This window comes from Papaver somniferum, chromosome 2 (genome assembly GCF_003573695.1).
Source record: "Papaver somniferum cultivar HN1 chromosome 2, ASM357369v1, whole genome shotgun sequence".
NCBI classification, from domain to species: Eukaryota; Viridiplantae; Streptophyta; class Magnoliopsida; order Ranunculales; family Papaveraceae; genus Papaver; species Papaver somniferum.
This window is the reverse complement of record NC_039359.1, coordinates 211,392,817-211,411,489: the sequence shown is the minus strand read 5'-3', so window position 1 is coordinate 211,411,489 and position 18,673 is coordinate 211,392,817. Positions and strand designations below refer to the sequence as shown.

Genomic DNA, 18,673 nt, shown 5'->3' with positions numbered 1-18,673 from the left:
GTTGCCAACGATGAACTGTTGGCCAGTGACTTATATAAGCTTTGACACAATCGACTAGGGCACCCAGGTTGTGATATGATGATCTGCGTTTTGAAGAACTCACACAGACATCCTTTCTTTCGAATGAAAAAGAAAATGGGACAAAATACTGTTACAATGCATAATAACAATGTGCTATCTAAAGTAAATGATGCACATTTTATTCCCTCTAAAGTAAGAGAAGCGCAACCTTCGTCTTCCAAAGTAATTGAGGCGTACCCCCTATCCCATTCTTCTTAGTTTTCCTTATCGAAGGCACATTTCTCATTCTGCAAAGCTTCACTAGTGGAAAATGGGTTTTTAACCACTTTCTGGCTTTAGTAAAACCACTGTTGTTATTAAGCATAGTGTCGTGACTCACATTGTTTTATCGGAAAAAAATTCGAAAAAATTAAACTTGTTCCATTCACAGTAGTTTTCTATAGGGGCATTTTTATCCCTGTCGTCTGCACCCTATTCCTTCACTTCTCTCTCTCAACACTCTCTCTGATTCTCTTAATTTTTTCTGAATCAACCTGTTTCTGAATCTACTGAATCAAAATTTTCATATTAGGGTTTGCCTCCTCTTTTCCTCTATTATCTCTTGAAGGTTTGTCCTGAATCGGTGAAAAAGAGGCGATGAAGATCAACAACAACTAAAATCAAAGATTCATCTGTAGCAACTTAATCAAAAGATAAGTATCACCTCTCTTTATCGTTTTAGTTCAATCGATTAAGTTATCCAAGTCTAATTGAAATTTCAGAAGATTTTTTTTTTGAAGTTAGCAAACTTAAAAGCTTTGATTTCATCTCAATTCTCTTTTTTAATTCATTGCCAGTTTGTGCATTTGTCCATTTTTATTTATTTATTTGTTTTCTTAGTTTTCTTTTATTGATTGTGTTTATTCTCTTTTCATTCAGCCATCAAAGGAGTAGAAAGCTCCACCACATCTTCAAATCCAGCTAAATCTGGTGGTGGTAAACAACAGAAGAAGATGAATTCATGATTAAATCTACATTGGGTTCTTCTTTTATGTTGAATTTAAGTTTTTTACTTTAATCAATGAGTTGTTTTGTCTTGTGATTTCTACAGAATTGGATCAAAAGAAAGGAAAAGGAGAAGGTTCACATCATTCTCTTGTTTGATCAACCTAGGGTTTAATCTGTGGTTTTCTTTATAAGATCATTACTTCAGCTGATTTAGTAAATATGATGCCTTTTCTGTTTAATAATTATGGGTTTGCTTTGTTACTAGATTAGGGTTCCTGTGTTGGAATTATATGTTGTTACAGTTTTGATAAAAATGGGGTTTTTGAGTTGCATTGGTTTTTTTTTTGTGTTGCATCAGTTAGAGAAATCTTTAGTTAACCGCTTTCCTACTGTTTCGTGGTTGGCATATTCACCATTTTTCGTATGTTTTCATTGGTAGGAAGTTGTAGAGAAAAAGCTCGCAATGAGGATGGTCGGCCTCTGTGAGTCTCGATGCTAATCTAAATAGAAATAAAGTGTGTTTTTGATGCCTTTTTTGTAACAGTTTTGAAAATTTGTTTAATGGGATTGTTGATACAGGACATCGGTATGACAAAGTATGTATTGGCATTAATAGGTCATTTAGATTCATGCTTTTGATCATTCCCATGGGTAAGTAAAGCGTTCTCCATCCTATTTCAGTTTGCTAGCTTTGCAAGTATGTATTGGCATTAGTGGGTCATTTAGATTCATGCTTTTGATCATTCCCATGGGTAAGTTAAGCGTTCTCCATCCTATTTCAGTTTGCTAGCTTTACTTTTGGGCGTCTAGTATTTGGAATTCTCATTAAACTAGTCTCGTGTTGTATGTTTTCATTAGGGTCCATGATAGCGTGCAAATTTGCAGCCATTCCTTTAGTTTGTAAAAAGCTATTCTCTGCAGAGAGATGTAGTGAGAGGTTGCAATGCGGCAAATCCATCTAGTTTAGTTTGGTAAACATACAATGTCACCCTGAGTGAATATTTATTATTAGCTATATTGTTGTGGCAGAGGATACTTTTAATATTGAAATTATTTTGCTTCTTCAGATTGAAGCCGAATGTTATCCGTTGCACTCTTTTTTCTTTTTTTATGCAAAGACTCCTGAGTTCATATTTTTTTTAAGCAAAGACTGCAGATTGAAGAGAGCCATTGATTTGGACATTCACTACATGAAGGTGGGTGAACATGGTTCCTTAAGTTCATATTTTTAACAAGATAAGTTTGTTGTGAAATTTTTAAACAAGTTCTGACATGATTAATTTACAAACAGAGGAAGACTATATGGGCCAAGCCATCAACTAATAGTTGTTACTCTAAGAGATTCCCAGGAACTCACCCCACCCATACCCACACCCACCCCTTTGTGCAGCTCGGATGATGATTCTGACGATTCTTGGAATGGTTGGTTAGTTGCAGGTGATGTTTGGTGTTCTGAATGTGAGTTTTATTGTTAATTATGTAGTATCATGCTTCTGATATTTGTATTCATTTCAGTGTTGGAGGTATTTTTGAGGAGCTCGTCCTGGAATAACTCTGCCTACATAAGAATGCTCATGTTTTTATCCCCTAAACATCTAAATATTATTCACGTTCTTACTTTGTCGTGCTAACAGGAACAAATACTCGTATACCAAAGCCTGTTTTAAGAGATGGTATTCAGGAGGTATGTTTTTCAGCATTGTTCAATATCTCTTGAGAGAGGACTCTTTAGGGTTCTGAATTACGTATTATGTTGTTTTGCAGTGATTATATCTGTTCAAACTCTTTCCTATTAGAGATTTTGGTTGTCATAAATCGTCTCTACTTCTATGGTTTGTTGTAAGTAACTATTTGAACATGTTGAATTATGATGTATCATGAGAATCTCAATTGCAGCTAACCCAAATGGTACTCATCCTTACTGGTTACTAGTTTATTTGGATTTTCAATTGGCTGGTGCGGTACCAGAAACGTAGAAATGGTGGAGGATCTTTACAATGTGAACAAGGTAAGCTTGATCCTTCAACCTAAATCGAGTGTTGCCTGGTAGCCTTCATTTTTTGTTATGTAGGTTTTAGCTTTCGTGAGTTCCTTAAAGTTTCCCCGTGTTTAAGTATTCACATTCCATTTCCTCTTTTTAGTGTATGTAAGTTCTTTTTCAGCCTGTCCTCTTTTATTGAAGACTAAACTATGTTGGATACACTTAGTTTTTTGCCTAAGTACCTAAGCATACTATCAAAATACATTCTTACAATTAAAATCTTATTCCATTGTTAATCTTTCTTTACTATGTTTATAGTTACATGTACATTAGCAGAAGGCCCTTTTTCTCCTTTTTTTTGCGTGGCTTGCAATTATAATTTGTATCTTTAAAAGATTTACTGACAGTTTCCTGCTTATATTATCGTTTCGTAGGCTGGTACTGCTCATTTGATGGTATTCTCTTGCATATATGTAACACCACTAAAAATATCCGTTCGTATCCGAAACTGAACTCAACCCATTTTAGTGGGAAGCTAAAACGATAGAGAGTGCGCGTGCGATTCTAATGTAGGGTGTATGTAGATGTGGTGAGTGCCCTAAACTAGATATGGGTGTTTCTAGCTAAATAAGCCATCTCTTAGCAATATTAGGGTGCACGTGCATTTTTTAGCCGGAGTTAGTAAAAACTCTGAGTGCTTTGAGCATGGTTGACACGTTTCTAACATGAGAGTAATTGATGGTATTGTAGTCTTTTCTTCACTATGATCAACAATTTAAAAAGATGAAACTCATTTTTCTTGTAAATTCCGACCGTCTCTTCTTTTACAATTAAACACCCTGTTCTTTCCTAACCAACTCCAGTAGAGGAAGTTTTTGAATTGTGAAAGAAAAATGGAATGTTCCTCGTCCTCCGTTTTCGGTTAAGGAACACAAAGGTAGGGGTTTTCTTTCTCTTTAATTTCTACCTCAAAATTATGCCAACGGGTCTGGAATCTTGTTTACCTCTTGTGTTTAAATTCTTGCAACTTTTCTGTGATTATAATGCATCTTGTTCTTGGGTGTGAATCTAAATACAAATAATTTGATTTTGTTGTTTTTCTGTTGCATAGGTCATGAATTTTAAATGAAATTTTAAAACAGAAAATGGTGTTCATATTTGGGCTGTAACTTGTTTGATAAAATGTTTAAGTGGAGTTCCTTTCTTAATGTGTGAAAATCAATTTGCATGGAAAATGGCTTAATTTCTTTAAATGGGAAATCCCTGAACTTTGTTAGCTTCACTTTTAAGCTAACCAATTTACATACGATTTTTGGTTTAAGCTATCCATGCATGCCTTTTACTGATTTTGCACTTGGCATGAAATCATCCCTTTTCTATGCATTTCTCTCTGTGAATTTTCCTTCCGTGAATTAAATTGATCTGAACTGTCAGTAGCTTGATTTCGTTTCCTTGGGAAATCTCTTACTTGCGCATTTTTACCAAATGGGTACTTAAATCCTCCATTATCAAAATGATTTATGAAAAACCAATGGATGGGTATTTGTAAGGCATGTCACTGTTTCAAACTATCCATGCACTTTTGTTAATTTTTGCACTAGATATTCTCTGTGAACTGAAACGGAAATGATTCCAAATGTTAATCAAGGATTTTATGAAGATTAGATATGGCTTGCATCCATCTGTGTACTTGTTTTTCTACTACTACTCTTTTTGTTATGACTTGCATGTTCTTAAAGTTCACCTTAACCTTGGATTTTGGTGTTTAACTCAGTTTTGGATGCTACTGACACTTCCTAAATATTATTTTTGTGAATTTCTGTTGTAGTAAAAAGGAAATGAATTTCAATTGGCTGAGCATTTGGTTTTAAAACTTACTTATGAAAAAGTTAGTTTTCACTTTGTACTGAATATTTATGATATCTCCCTCAATGACATCTTTCTCAAATCTTTTAAATGTATCAGTATCCTCTACTTGATTTTGAAATATTTCCCTTAGGCTTTATACCCGGTGTTGGTTGAAATGGAAATTTCGTACTTCATTTCTCAATCATAGCTCTTGTTATAACTTGTGTATGATCATATGTTCTCTATGGGTGTTTGAATTCTTTTAGTCGTTAGCTAGATCTATGACTGTGTTGCTTATAACTTGGTTTGATGAGATTTGATTTCACAGTTACGGTTTCACCTTGGAGTTACTTGTGTTTACCGTATGATTTGCTTATAGCATGTTTTGAAGAATTTTGGAAGGCTACAGGTGAGTTTGTTACGCCCATAGGGGCATCCCACAAATGTGGCTACCCGCGGAAGACCGTCCAGGACGGTGGCTGATATCCTGACTATCCTAACATTAGAGACTGGTCCTCACAAGTAGCGTATGTGAATTTCTTCACTATCGGTTGGAAAATATTTCGTTTGAATTGTTTCGAATGGATGTTGATTTGTCAAGCTTTATACATTTCTGAGTTTGGACATGCTCATTTCTTTAGCTTGACTTATATATTGTTTATTTTTACATTGGCGCATTATTTACGTAACTCCTACTGGGTTGTGGCTCACCCCGTTTTGGTTTTGTTTTCCCACAGAGTACGAAGCAAGGATGAGGAGCTTGCAGCCGGGAGCTTGAGCAAAAATTGGTATTTTTGCTTATCTATAATGTGTATATCACGGGGTTATCTGGGTAGTTTATTTTGCTGTTATCCCATGCTATTTTGACGTGCTTTGTTCTTGTATATAAGATGGGACCGAGTAGAAAGTCTTTGCTATGTTAAGAACAAGTGGTCTGATCTCAGGGGTGTACTGGATGCTTTGAAACTTCTCTTGCTGTCTAGCGTCTATGTATTACTGGTCGGTCCTATATGTATATAGCCACTTTTATGATTTCCACTGACGAATCACCAAACCTCTTTCCATGTTTTGACTATATTTCCAACTGAGGCAGAAATAGTATGGATACTTGGTTTGTTTTGTTCAATGGGTACATGATACGTACTACTTGTCCCAACTTATACTAATATGAACTTGTTTGTCGAAGTTGAGACATTTACGGTGTATTATTTAATGTACTAGTTGCGTATACTCATCTTTCTTATGCAATTTCATTTCTTTTTGTAAATGTAAATTTAACCAGTATGTAGCTTGCCTTGTGAATCTAAGTGTGTGTTCTGTTCAATTTTCCTATAAATGTCGTTTAGCTTAGTCCCTCCTCATTGGCCTGACATATTTTTTTTTGTGGTCAAACCAATATCCTTACTTCCTTGTGATCCTGTTGATCAGCCTTTTTATTTGAGAGTATTTTAAATTCTCTTCTTTAGCTTACTTTATAACTAGCTTTCTAGTAAGAGTATTGAGGTTGGTTCTTACTAACTTTTGGCAGCTGAGCTTTTGTTTTCACTTCAGACGGCGTATTAAGCTTCAGATTTTTGATTTTATTTTTGGGCATACTACTACATTTCCTGAGCATGATAGAAATGTTTAATCTCCTTTACAAGTTTTGAAACTTAAGTCTACAATTTGCTCTGTACTTAAAACTCTTATGTGCAATATAGCATTACGCTGGATACCAGGAGGTCTAGAATTTCTATTTTAGAAAAATGAAATAAAAATTGTTCACGACAAGTGATTTTTATTTTCTTGTTTCCCATCAGCCTTTAGGCTTGTATCTTTAGCTGTTTGAATTCTGAAGTGGGCATATATTATTTTTTTTTTTACTGTTATATTTTCATTCGAGTGACGTACCGGGGATTCGGCTCTGCTAATCGGGTTGAAATCAACCCGTTAGAGGGGGAATTCTTTGGTCCGTTACAATATATGTTTAATCTCACAGTTTTGAACAGTTTTGTGTCAATTTTACAAATGCGAAACTACAACAACATTCCAATCAGGTACCTTACTAAGAGAAGTTTGGCTTAATCGTTGATTGCATGGTTCATACCCTTCTTCAATTTTTAACACTCAATATATTTTCACTGCACGTCTTTAAAAAGGAGCAGGAATATGACACAATTGTTAATTTTTCGACAAGTCCTCATATTTTCTTCACAGGTTGAATTGTTTATGAATAAGTACTATGTTGTTATTGTTTTGAATTCATTTTATTTATATATTTTGCAGGTGGTATTAAAGTTGGATCATATAAATGGTAATAGATGCAGGTCTAGTGAGTGAGGATCTCAATTGGTGAAGTTTGTGGATTTTCTCCTAAGACTTCTATTAGATCTCAATTTCTTCATTAGTTGTGGACTTGATATTTTACATAGGCAAAGTACATGTCCTTTGAATTATAATTTAAATGGATACTTGTATGTGTAGTGGTAGGGTATGCTGGTCTCCAGTAGATTCCTCTTCTTTTCTCCCCATTTTTTACTTTTAATTGTTGTAGTCTTGGTTTTTCTGTTTGCAGCTTAGGGCTGGAATGATGGACCTGATTTGAGCTAGTTTGTCAGAAGATGAAGGCATAGATGGTGAAGCCTTACCTTCCAACTTACTGTTGAAACTTTATGGGTGTAAATCGTGTAATGGGAATATTGGTTAAAGTTTTTCCAACTTAGTGTTAGAAGTTTTCGAGCCTTGGAACTCGCAGTATATTAGATAGGTGAAATTGTAAACGAAATACACTTTAATATAAATTGAGTTTTCAAGTCGTTATCAATTTAATTTAAATTCAGTTTTGACGTCATTAATAATGATTCAGCTTTTAGTTTTTGATTCAGTTGAACCAATATCCATTTTTTTTAATGAAATATTATCAATAAAAGCTATTGTGTCTATCAGTATATATCGATAACTGTTAATGGAAGTGGTTCTTTGAAAGAATTCAATCTTAGCTAGAAACAGTTGTTTTGCAAAAAACCACTTCTAGATTCCAACTGATGAACACAGTTGTTTTTAGTGATATTACTTCTTGTCCTGACAGAGGTTAACTTCCATTTTCCACTAGTGCTTGTTCTTTAGCAAAGACAGGATCGAGACCATCCTATGCTAAAGATAGCAAACAAAATATTCCATTTTTGTAAAGAATACAAGGTGATATTTGTGGACTTATACATCCAGAATGCGGACCATTCAGATATTTTATGGTTCTGGTTGATGCTTCGACCCGTTGGTCACATGTTACATTGTTGTCCACAAGAAATGTTGCATTTGCAAAGCTCCTAGCACAAATTATACGATTAAGGGCTCACCATCCGGATTATCCAATCAAGTCTATCACACTTGATAATGCTAGAGAATTTACATCTAAAGGATTTGATGATTTCTGTATGTCTAATGGAATTGACGTAGAGCATCTCGTACCCCATGTACATACTCAAAATGATCTCGCAGAAGCTACCATCAAAAGGTTACAGATGATAGCTAGGGCATTGATTATGCGTTCCAACCTTCCTATTACTGTCTGAGGGTACGCCATATTGCATGAAGCATTACTTATTCGCTTTAGACCCACTGCTAGCCAACCATTTTCTGCGTACCAGTTGGTAACTGGATATGAGACTGATATTTCACATTTACGCATATTTGGTTGTGCCGTATACGTGCCTATTACGCCCCCACAACGTACTAAGATGGGTCCACAAAGACGAGTAGGTATTTATGTTGGATACGAATCCCCAAAAATTATCCGCTACTTAGAACCTTTGACAGGAGCTCTCTTTACCGCTAGATTTGTGGATTGTCACTTTGATGAGACAACCTTCCCGTCATTAAGGGGAGGTATGGAAAAGGACTTCCAAAGAGAACAACAGAAATTGTCGTGGTGTGTTCCCACGTTGTCTCATCTTGATTCCGGCACTCCACAATGCGAAAGTGAATTGAAAAGAATTATCTATCTTCAGAATGTGAGAAATTCAATGCATGATGCATTTACTGATATCGCTAAAGTGACGAGATCACATATACCAGCTGCAAACGTGTTTGCAAGGTTGGAAATTCCCGACAAGCTAAAAGGTACCATAGATATAGGTAGCAAGGCTACACTTGGTGGAAGTGTAGCTGAGGCCGTGGCCCCCAAAAGGAAGAGGGGGAGACCACTGGTTCGATCGATACTCAACCAAGGAAGAAAAGGGCGAGTAAGGCACAAACCGATCCATGTATCATCAATACAGATAATCCATCTCATGAGATTGTCTCTGATTACAATTATGTCCATGAATCATTACTGGGGGACGCCCCGAAGTTTAAATTGATTCCAAAGAACAAAGAAATCTCTATGGATTGTGAAAGTGCATACGTGTTGACGGAAAGGTCCTCCACGCATATTGATGATATATTCGCATATGCTGTTGCTCGAGAGATTATAAAGCACACTGATATCGAACCACGCTCTATTGCAAAATTCCAAAAGAGAGCAGATTGGCCTTAATGGAGAGATGCAATCCGTGTTAAACTGGATTCACTGGCAAAAAGACAGGTATTTTGTGCGGTAGTGCTAATCCCACCAGGTGTAAATCCTGTAGGACATAAATGAGTATTTTTCAGAAAGCGTAATGAGAAGAACGAAGTCTTGAGATATAAGACTTTCCATGTGGCACAAGGTTTCTCACAACGCCTTGGGATTGATTACGAAGAAACGTACTCTCTTGTAATGGACATCATAGCGTTCCGTTACTTAGTCAGCTTAATAGTTTCAGAAGGACTTGAAATGAAAATTATGGATGTGTTTACCACATATCTCTATGGGGATATTGATACAGAAATATTCATGAAAGTTCCATATGGACTTCGAATGCCCAAATCAAGTAACTCTAAACCACGGAGTGCGTTTGCAATTCAGTTGAAACGCTTACTTTACGGATTAAAGCTATACGGACGGATGTAGTATACCCGTCTAAGTGATTATTTGATTGGGAAGGGATATAAAATAATGAATCGTGCCCCTGCGTGTTTATAAAGAAACGAGTTCAGGATTTTCTATTATAGTTGTCTATGTCGACGACATGAACATAGTAGGTACTCTTGATGAAATAAGAGAAACCACAGGCTATTTGAAATCCGAATTTGAGATGAAAGATCTTGGGAAAACTCGGATGTGTCTAGGACTTGAAGTAGAACGTCGAGCTTGTGGAATATTAATCCACCAGTCTGCATATGTCCAAAAGATACTCAGACAAATTAATACGGACAAACTGCACCCTGCTAGCACTCCCATGGTTGGTCGAACTTTAGATGTACATAAATATCCATTTCGTCCAAAGGAAGATGGCGAAGATGTATTGGGAGCTGAATATCCCTATCTAAGTGCAATAGGCGCATTATTGTACTTAGCACAATGTACTCGACCGGATATCTCATTCTCGGTGAATTTGTTAGCTAGGTATAGCTCAGCGCCAACGCAGCGTCATTCGAATGGTACAAAGAATACCTTTAGATACCTAAGGGGAACCATTGACTTAGGGTTTGTTTTATCCCTACGAAGATGAAAGGAGAGATCATAATGTAATTGCGACTCCTTACACTGGAACCCCAAATAATTTTTTGGTTGGTTTTGCTGATGATGGGTACCTCTCAGACCCACAGAAAGGTCGATCACAAACTGGATACGTTTTCACTATCGAGAATACAACGATATCATGGAGATCGACCAAGCAAACCCTTGTGGCTACCTCCACGAACCACTCTGAGATCATTGCTCTACATGAGGCGGTTCGTGAGTGTATATTGTTAAGGTATATCATTACACATGTTTCAGGGGTTTGAGTTCTATCACCGAAGAGCCAACTTGCATTTATGAAGATAATGCAGCTTGCATCGAACAGATGAAACAAGGGTATATTAAGGGTGATAATACGAAACATATATCACCGAAGTTCTTTTACAATCATCAACAACAATGTCTTCTAAACATTCAGGTCAGTAAAGTAAAATCTGATGAAAATGTGGCAGACTTATTTACTAAGTCATTACCTAAGTACACATTTGAAAAACATGTGAGAAGTATAGGACTAAAGAGATTGTCCGAACTTCCGTAACTCCATAGGACTAAAGGAATTGTCCACTGCCATGACTGTATTAGACTAAAGAATTGTCATGCATCAGGGGGAGTATCAGATGGTATGTTGAACTCTTTTCCATCACCGAGGTTACTTTTTCCCACGGGGTTTTGTTACTCGAAAAGGTTTTTAATGAGACAACAATAATACCATAAATGCAAATCATGAGGAGATGTCGACATCAGGGGGAGCATCTAGCGATGCACTGATGACATTAAAGTGTGTTGTACTCTTTTCCTTCACCGAGGTTACTTTTTTCCCATAGGGTTTTGTTACTCGGCAAGGTTTTTAAAGAGACAACAGAAACACTAGAGATACAACTTCGGTTGAGGTTATTCTTCTCCTTACAAGTGTTCAGGTTTTTGTGCGAAGTATTGATCCTGACACGACTCTACAAAGGAGAAGAGTCCTGACAAGCGACACCATTTCAGAAGCTCAAGTGTCTTTCCCCTTTGACCAGTTTTTCATCAACGAATGTTTTCTGGAAAGGTTTTGATAAAGCAGTTAGTTTACAATGGTAGTCATCCAAGGGGGGGTGTTGTGGGAATGTTATTGGTGGTATGGTTGACCATCCTCATGTGTCACTATGCATGGAAAACTTTCTTCTTATGATAGACACATCTAACACTTCTTCTATGTTACTCTACACATGTACTCCTACCTTATATTCATCTCATGTATTTAAAGAGTAAATGTTGATGAGAAAACACACCTGATTTCTCTTCTTCTCTTTCATACTTTGTCTCCTTTATGTTTTGTCTCTTATTTTTTCTACCACTCTAAACATAATCTTATATATTTTGTTTCTGAAAAAGAGATATTTTCACTTTTAAGCCTAAAAATAGATCAAATTGAAAAAGTGAAAGTAACACTTTTCCAGAAACGAAAGGAGTATCAAATACCACAAACAATGTGACATTAACAGTGAAAAAATGTTAACACAAAAAATTGGTTACTCGATCCTAAAATCAAGATATTAAACTGTTTTGAAAGTAGTTATTTGTATTATTTTTGAGTACGTATTTTTCCATTTTGTTCTTTTTCTATCTTATTTTTAATTAAATTTTATTTTTAGTACTGGAAAAAAATAATTCCAAAAAAAGAAAGCAAAGCAAAAGCATTATGTACCGATTGGGGTTTTATTCAATTTTGCGATGAATCATTTTGTAACAATAAGAAAATATTAATTTTGCTAGAGAAACCAATTGTCGATCTTCAAATGTTTCTTAATTGCTCAATTTATCCCTATCATACATTAAATTCACGGCATTTCTCATTCTCTTATTGTCCCTTAGAATTTTAGATTTGGAAAAGAAAATAAGTGAAGTATTCCCTACTTTATAATACACCATTTTTTCCTTACTTAAACGGGCCAGATTGGGATATACCCAAATTAATTGAGGTATCCAAATTTTGTTCCCAACTATAATGGTGGGCTAAGGGGTGTCTAATGTGTATAAAGTCATCTAATCATACTTTCCCTAATAATAACCAAATCTACTCCCTTTTGTTACAGGGTCTATGGCCCATGGATATGCGGTCCAACCACTTACCCTTTTATATGTATATACTGTAACTATGTAATACGGTGGTTTTTCTATTGTCTCTACATCTCCTTCATTCACCCTAAATTCTCCTCAATCACGTTATCAGGCACGAGCTCTAACCTTGGGCAAAATACAACTTTTTGTTAGTTATGATCGATTTCTTTTTCATCTGTTAAAGGCTTGTTCTGCTTTGTGATTGGCGTGAGGGTATGTGTGATTGTACTATGGACTAATCTGTCTCATATACATCATATAATCAATTGAGTGGAAATCCTTCTAAGAAATTATGTCGCTTGTATGAAAAGAGAAAAAAAAAGGGTTCGTATGGATTCAATTTGATTTGATTCATCCTATTAAATTTGTGTACTAATTTGTCCAATTTGATTGGATTCATCCTATTAAATATCTGTACTAATTTTTCCTATTAAATCTCTGTCCATTTCTTCTGTTCGGTGGGAGGCGTTCCTTGATGAGAAAGAGAATCAAAGGATGAAAAAGAGAATCAAATCCCCTCTCCATTTTCATCCGTTACTGTCTGTTGTGGGGAAGGAGGAGAAAGAGCGTCCGCTCCATCTAATCCGGGGAGAACGAAGGGTTTCCGTAAACCCTATATGAATGCGGAGAAAGTGAAATTCCCCGATCCAGCCGGTCCCAATTCCGATCCCGATTCAACCCGATCCCGATTCCGATCCAACTCGGTTTACTGGTTTCTGTCTGTCCTGTTCCAGTTTTGTTTCTGCTTGTTCGCGATCAAGGTTGTTCTGGTTTTGTGTATATGAAATGGGCACCGAAGTTTAAGGTATGTAACTATAACATGGGCTTTTACGTTGAATGCTTGCTATGCTAATTTATTTCTTTTCGGAGTATGCCTAGTTTTGTTTATTTTTCTTAAGATAAGTCCACATTATATAACGGTCAACTCTGTTGATCTTGACCATTAAGAATTTTGGTTTTATTGTTATTTTGTTCTCTTGAATATGATATTGGCTATACTAGAATGATGTTTATTTCTTTTTTTTTTTGTTTAATTGGTTGTACCAACTCGATTCCAATGTATGCATTTTGGGTTTAGAAGTACTTGAACACCATTATTGGATACTTGATATTTTTTCCCCTAATTTGAATGTTCGGTGGGATGTAATCCACATGCTGGCATAGTGAAATATGTGCAGAGGGACATATGTGTCCTGATACAAAGATGTACTTTTATCTTCCGTAGTAATAACACCAACACACAAATATCAACCGAATATGGGATCAACTAAAATGTAATTCTAGCTACCATCATAAATAAAAGAGTTGGAAATGCACCTGGTCATAGGTGTTGGTATATACAATGAAATGTGTGTATCATAGTAACAACCAATTTTCACATCAACCTTAATGGCAGCAAGAACTTTGCCTGGCCAATTGACTATCTTATTCAATTGAACTATATCTAATGTATGCACTTATGGAATAAAAACACGAGACATAAATTCTCTAAAGCACTTGAAATATATTGGGTGAAACGTAATATATATCACTCTAAAAGTACTTGAGTTGAATCCCACTTTTGTTACGTAATAAGACCAAACCACTTATTAAAACTCTCAAGACCCAAATGTCTAACTAACAGTTGTTTTTCTTCCACTAACTTAAGGAATATACATTAGTTGTTGAACTAATTCCTTATAATGTAACTATGATGATTGGATTATCGAGCGAAGCACAACTCATAAATTTGTTGCCAAGAAGGAACAAAGACTAAAAGTCACGTAAGTTCTATATGTACTAAGGGCTAGTAACACATTGTTAAATTCTCAAAGAAACCCATGCAAGTGGATATCATGTGTAAACTCACAGTGATGAGAATGTAATCGACTGCATCTTTTATAGTTTCTAATGTATTTGGAATGAAATATATTTTAGAAAAACTAATGAGTAAATCTAGTGAAATGTAAATCACTATAGTATTTGGATTATTGAATCCATATCGACTCTGACGATGAAATGTTGGGAATTGACTTATACATGCTTTGACATAACCATAAAGGCACTTTGGCTATGACATGATGTTTTGTTTGAAAGGAATCACACGTACATCACTGTGCTTGAGTGGACGAGACAATGGGAAAAAGATTGACAGAATGCGAAGTGACAGCATACCTCTCAATAAGTGTTTTCTAAAGTACTAGATGCACAGCCCCTCCTTTCCATTATGCTTTTAGGTAAGAAAGCATATCATTTATTTTTACAAAGTCTTAAGTAAAATAGGATCGATACCATCCTAAGATGCAAATTGTAAAAATTTCATACTACAAAGAAAACAAAGTGAAATTTAGAAAAAATATTCATGCAGAATGCGGACCATTAAAGTGACTGATGGATCTGGTGAATGTGTTAACATTTTGGGCTAGTTATAGTTCCCAAAATATTTGCGTTTGAAAACTCCTAGCACATATTACTCAATGCAAAGTGCAAAGGCTCACCATCCTTGTTAATGCTAGAGAATTTACATCAAAAGGACTTGATGAATATTGCATGTTTAATAAGACCAATACACAACATCTTATACCCAATGGTCTCGCAAAAGCTACCATCAAAGGTTATAGATGGTATCATGCGGATGTGGTATACCCGTCTAAGTGGCTATTTGATTGGAGGGGATTGAAAAGTAAGTTATTTTTCCTTGCGTATTCATAAGAAAGTTCCCGATTTGGAATTGTAGCTATTTATGTTGATGGTACAGACATGATGTGTACTCTTGATGGAATAAGAGACCCTAAAAGCTATTTAAAATCCGAATTTGAGATGAAAAATCTAGAGAAAGCTCGATCGAATACTGAGCTTGTGGTATATTATTCCACTAGTTTGCATATGTCTAAAGTTGTCAGGAAATTTAACAAAGACATGCATCCTGGATAGCACTCCCATGGTTAATCGAGGTTCAAATGTAAGTAAGTAACCATTTCGTCTAAAGGAATATGACGAAGATGTGTTGGGAGATGAAATTCCCATATCTAAGTACAATAGACGCATTGTTGTACTTAGTATGAAAATGTACTCGATTAAATTTTACATCCTCAAGGAACTTGTTAGCTAGATATAGCTCCGCGCCAACGCAACGTCATTGGAATTGTACAGTGAATGTAATCGTGTACTTAAAAGTAACCATTGACATAAATTTGTTTTATCCCTGCAAAGATATAAAAAGGAATGCAGATGAAAGTGCAATACAAAAGTTGTTGATTATGAAGGAACAATAATCTCTTCTCCTACGAAAGTAATCAGGGGGAGATATGGTAGACTATTTTCTAAGTCATTAGCAATATTCAGTTTCAAAAAATACATGACTAAAGGAACTGTCTGGAATAACTCTGAAAGTAATTAGGGGGAGATGCCGACATCAGGGGGAGGATCCAAGGATATGATGTCGACATATTTTACTTCGAAATTGAATTTGTGTTGTACTCTTTTTCACTTCGATCGAGAATAGTTTTTCCCAAAGGGTTTTGTTACTCGACGAGGTTTTTAGCGAGACAACACTAAAAACATCAAGTATGTTGAACGTTGAATACATAAATATCACGTTGATATAACTGAAAATATATGAATCAAAGAAATGAACGAGATATTTTATTAATCAACGTAACTTCCAGAATCAACAATAGTGTCTTATAAACATTCAAGTCACCAAAGTAAAGTGTGATAAACTCCTTTTGACTGTATTAGACTAATGAAAATTTTCTGACATCAGGGGGAGCATATAATGGTGTGTTGAACTCTTTTCCTTCACCGAGTTTACTTTTTCTCACAGGGTTTTGTGGCTCGAAAAGGTTTTTAATGAGACAATAACAAACAACGGGAATGTAATTTCCCAACTAAGGCTATTGTCTTTCCCAAGAGGATTTTATTCCTTAAGAGTTATGAAGCAACTAGTCAACTTCAACGGAGCAAAGTGGTCGTCTGCAACGGATCGCCTTTACCCGCATCTATCACGTTGTACTCTTTTCCCTCCGTCAAGGTTTTATCCCACTGGGTTTTCCTTGTCAAGGTTTTAGTGAGGCAACATATTCAAGTACAACTATGTTCTAAGTTTGCTTAATATTTCTTTAGTTCAGGTTTTGTCCCTCTGGGTTTTTACTTGTCAAATTTTTAATGAGGCGATTGATTTCGGCACAAGCCGTCAAGGAGAGGACATCATTTGAATAAATACATTTAAAGCACTATATGGGAAGCACTATATATAAAGTTTTGTTATTGAACCGCACAAGGGGGAGTGTTACAGGGCCTATGGCCCATGGATGTGCGGTCCAACCACTTACCCTTTTATATGTATATACTGTAACTATGTAACCTATGTAATAGGATTTACTAATCTCTCTAATACGGTGGTTTTTTCTCTTGTCTCTACATCTCCTTCCTTCACCCTTGATTTTCCTCAATCACCTTTTTAGTTTTAGAACCAAACAACAAACCTTATTTTTTCCTACTGCTTCTTCATCAACCTAACGATCAATTCCTTTCTTTTCTCTTTCTCAATATATCACCGTTTTCAAATAAAAAGATAAAAAAAAATCGTCGATTAGAATTTTTTTATAGTGGATTAATTTTTTCAAACTCTATCAATTATTTTAGTTTGTTGTTTGAATGTCATATTAGGTCGGAAAGATCGAAATTGTTGAGTTAAAGTGGTGTGGTCATCGGGGTATCTTTTTGTCTACCTTGACGACTAGTCTTGGTCGTTATCTTCTTAGGTTGAGTATCGTGACTACTTTTCATCTATGAAAGCAACATTTATAGGGTCGTCATGATATTCATCCTTATACCTTGACGACTAGTGTTGCAGTCATTAAGGCCGTCATATTTTGAAAAATTGTACCTTGTCGACCAATAACCGCCATAAAACGATTTCTCTGTGTACATTTTTGCTATTAGTCGGCATGGTTATTAGGTACCTGACTTACTGCTAGAGGGAGAATGGGTGATTCCATCTGAAATTTTGGAAATGATTAATATAAATGAACTACCAGCAGTGGATGAAGAAGGTGATAGAATAATTTGGTGTCGAACAATCACTTGGGAGTTTACAGTTGCATTTGTTGTGGAATGTATAAAGCAAACACATCCTAAACAACACTGGTCAAAGTAGGTATGGAATAACTCATTTCACCCAAGTATCTCAAGTAATATGTGGAAGTTAATAAAAAAATTGTCCCTACTAATGATAATATGAGGAAGAAAAAATTATGCTTAGCTTCAAGGTGCTCTCTCTGTAAAAATGCTGAAGAATCCTTGAGTCATATCTTATGGAATTGTAACTTCAGTGAGATCATTTGGAAGTGGTTAGAGGATATGTCCTTCTTTGTAAATCCTAGATCTTTTGAGGATGTTTTTGTCTTAGCAAGAAACAAAAGCCCAACGATGAAGGAAATATGGAGGAACGCTACTTTATAACTCTTAAGGAAATTTGGTTTTTGATAAATAAATGTGCATATGACAATGCAAGCTTTAATGTGGATAGACTGAAAACCAGAATAATGAAACTTACTGCAGAAAGTGATATTAGAATCAAGGCCTTCATGTAGAATTCTTCTTATGATCTTCAAGTATTAAAAGCATTTGGTATGAGATGCGAAAGAACTAAAGTTATAAGAATTCATGAAATATACTTTCATCTTCCAGATCCTAATAAAATTCTTTTTTGCAGTGGTGGAGCATCAAGAGAGAACCCTGGTGTGTGTGGGTATGGCTTCATAGGCAGGAAAAATGGTGGTGCCGTGGTGAGACTGTAATTTTAGTAGCAGGGGATTAGGTGTTGCAACAAATTTTTATGCAGAAGTCATGGCAATAATTTGTGTAGGTGAATGGGAGTAGGAAATGGTTTCTGCAACATCCTGTTTAGATCAGATTCACAGGCAGCCATTCCAGCTTTTACAACAACTAAAATATCTTGGTTTTCCATTACAAGATGGAATAAATATGTGCCAGAGTAAGTACATGGAGATTTCTTCATAGTTTTAGAGAAATAAACTTCTCTGCAGACACATTTGCAAAGAAAGGAGTGCAACTGACAAAGGGTGAAATGATGTTGTTTAAAATAGACCATCATTTTACATAAGATAGAAGTTGAAAACCAGCGGTACTTCAGATTTAGTGCCTAAAAA

At 35.7% G+C, this 18,673-nt stretch overlaps 1 long non-coding RNA gene across 7 annotated transcripts; it reads left to right on the top strand.

The window, feature by feature from the left end:
• Positions 1-533: 533 nt before the first annotated feature.
• Positions 534-7,657, top strand: LOC113350432. Of its 7 annotated transcripts, XR_003360841.1 has the most exons (5): positions 534-2,204; positions 2,300-2,692; positions 2,773-3,016; positions 5,575-5,625; positions 7,103-7,657. It is a non-coding gene; the product is annotated as an uncharacterized LOC113350432 (long non-coding RNA). The 7 variants fall into 7 exon arrangements; XR_003360840.1 differs by having other exon boundaries at positions 2,773-5,625; XR_003360839.1 differs by having other exon boundaries at positions 2,773-6,873.
• The last annotated feature ends 11,016 nt before the right edge of the window (positions 7,658-18,673 follow it).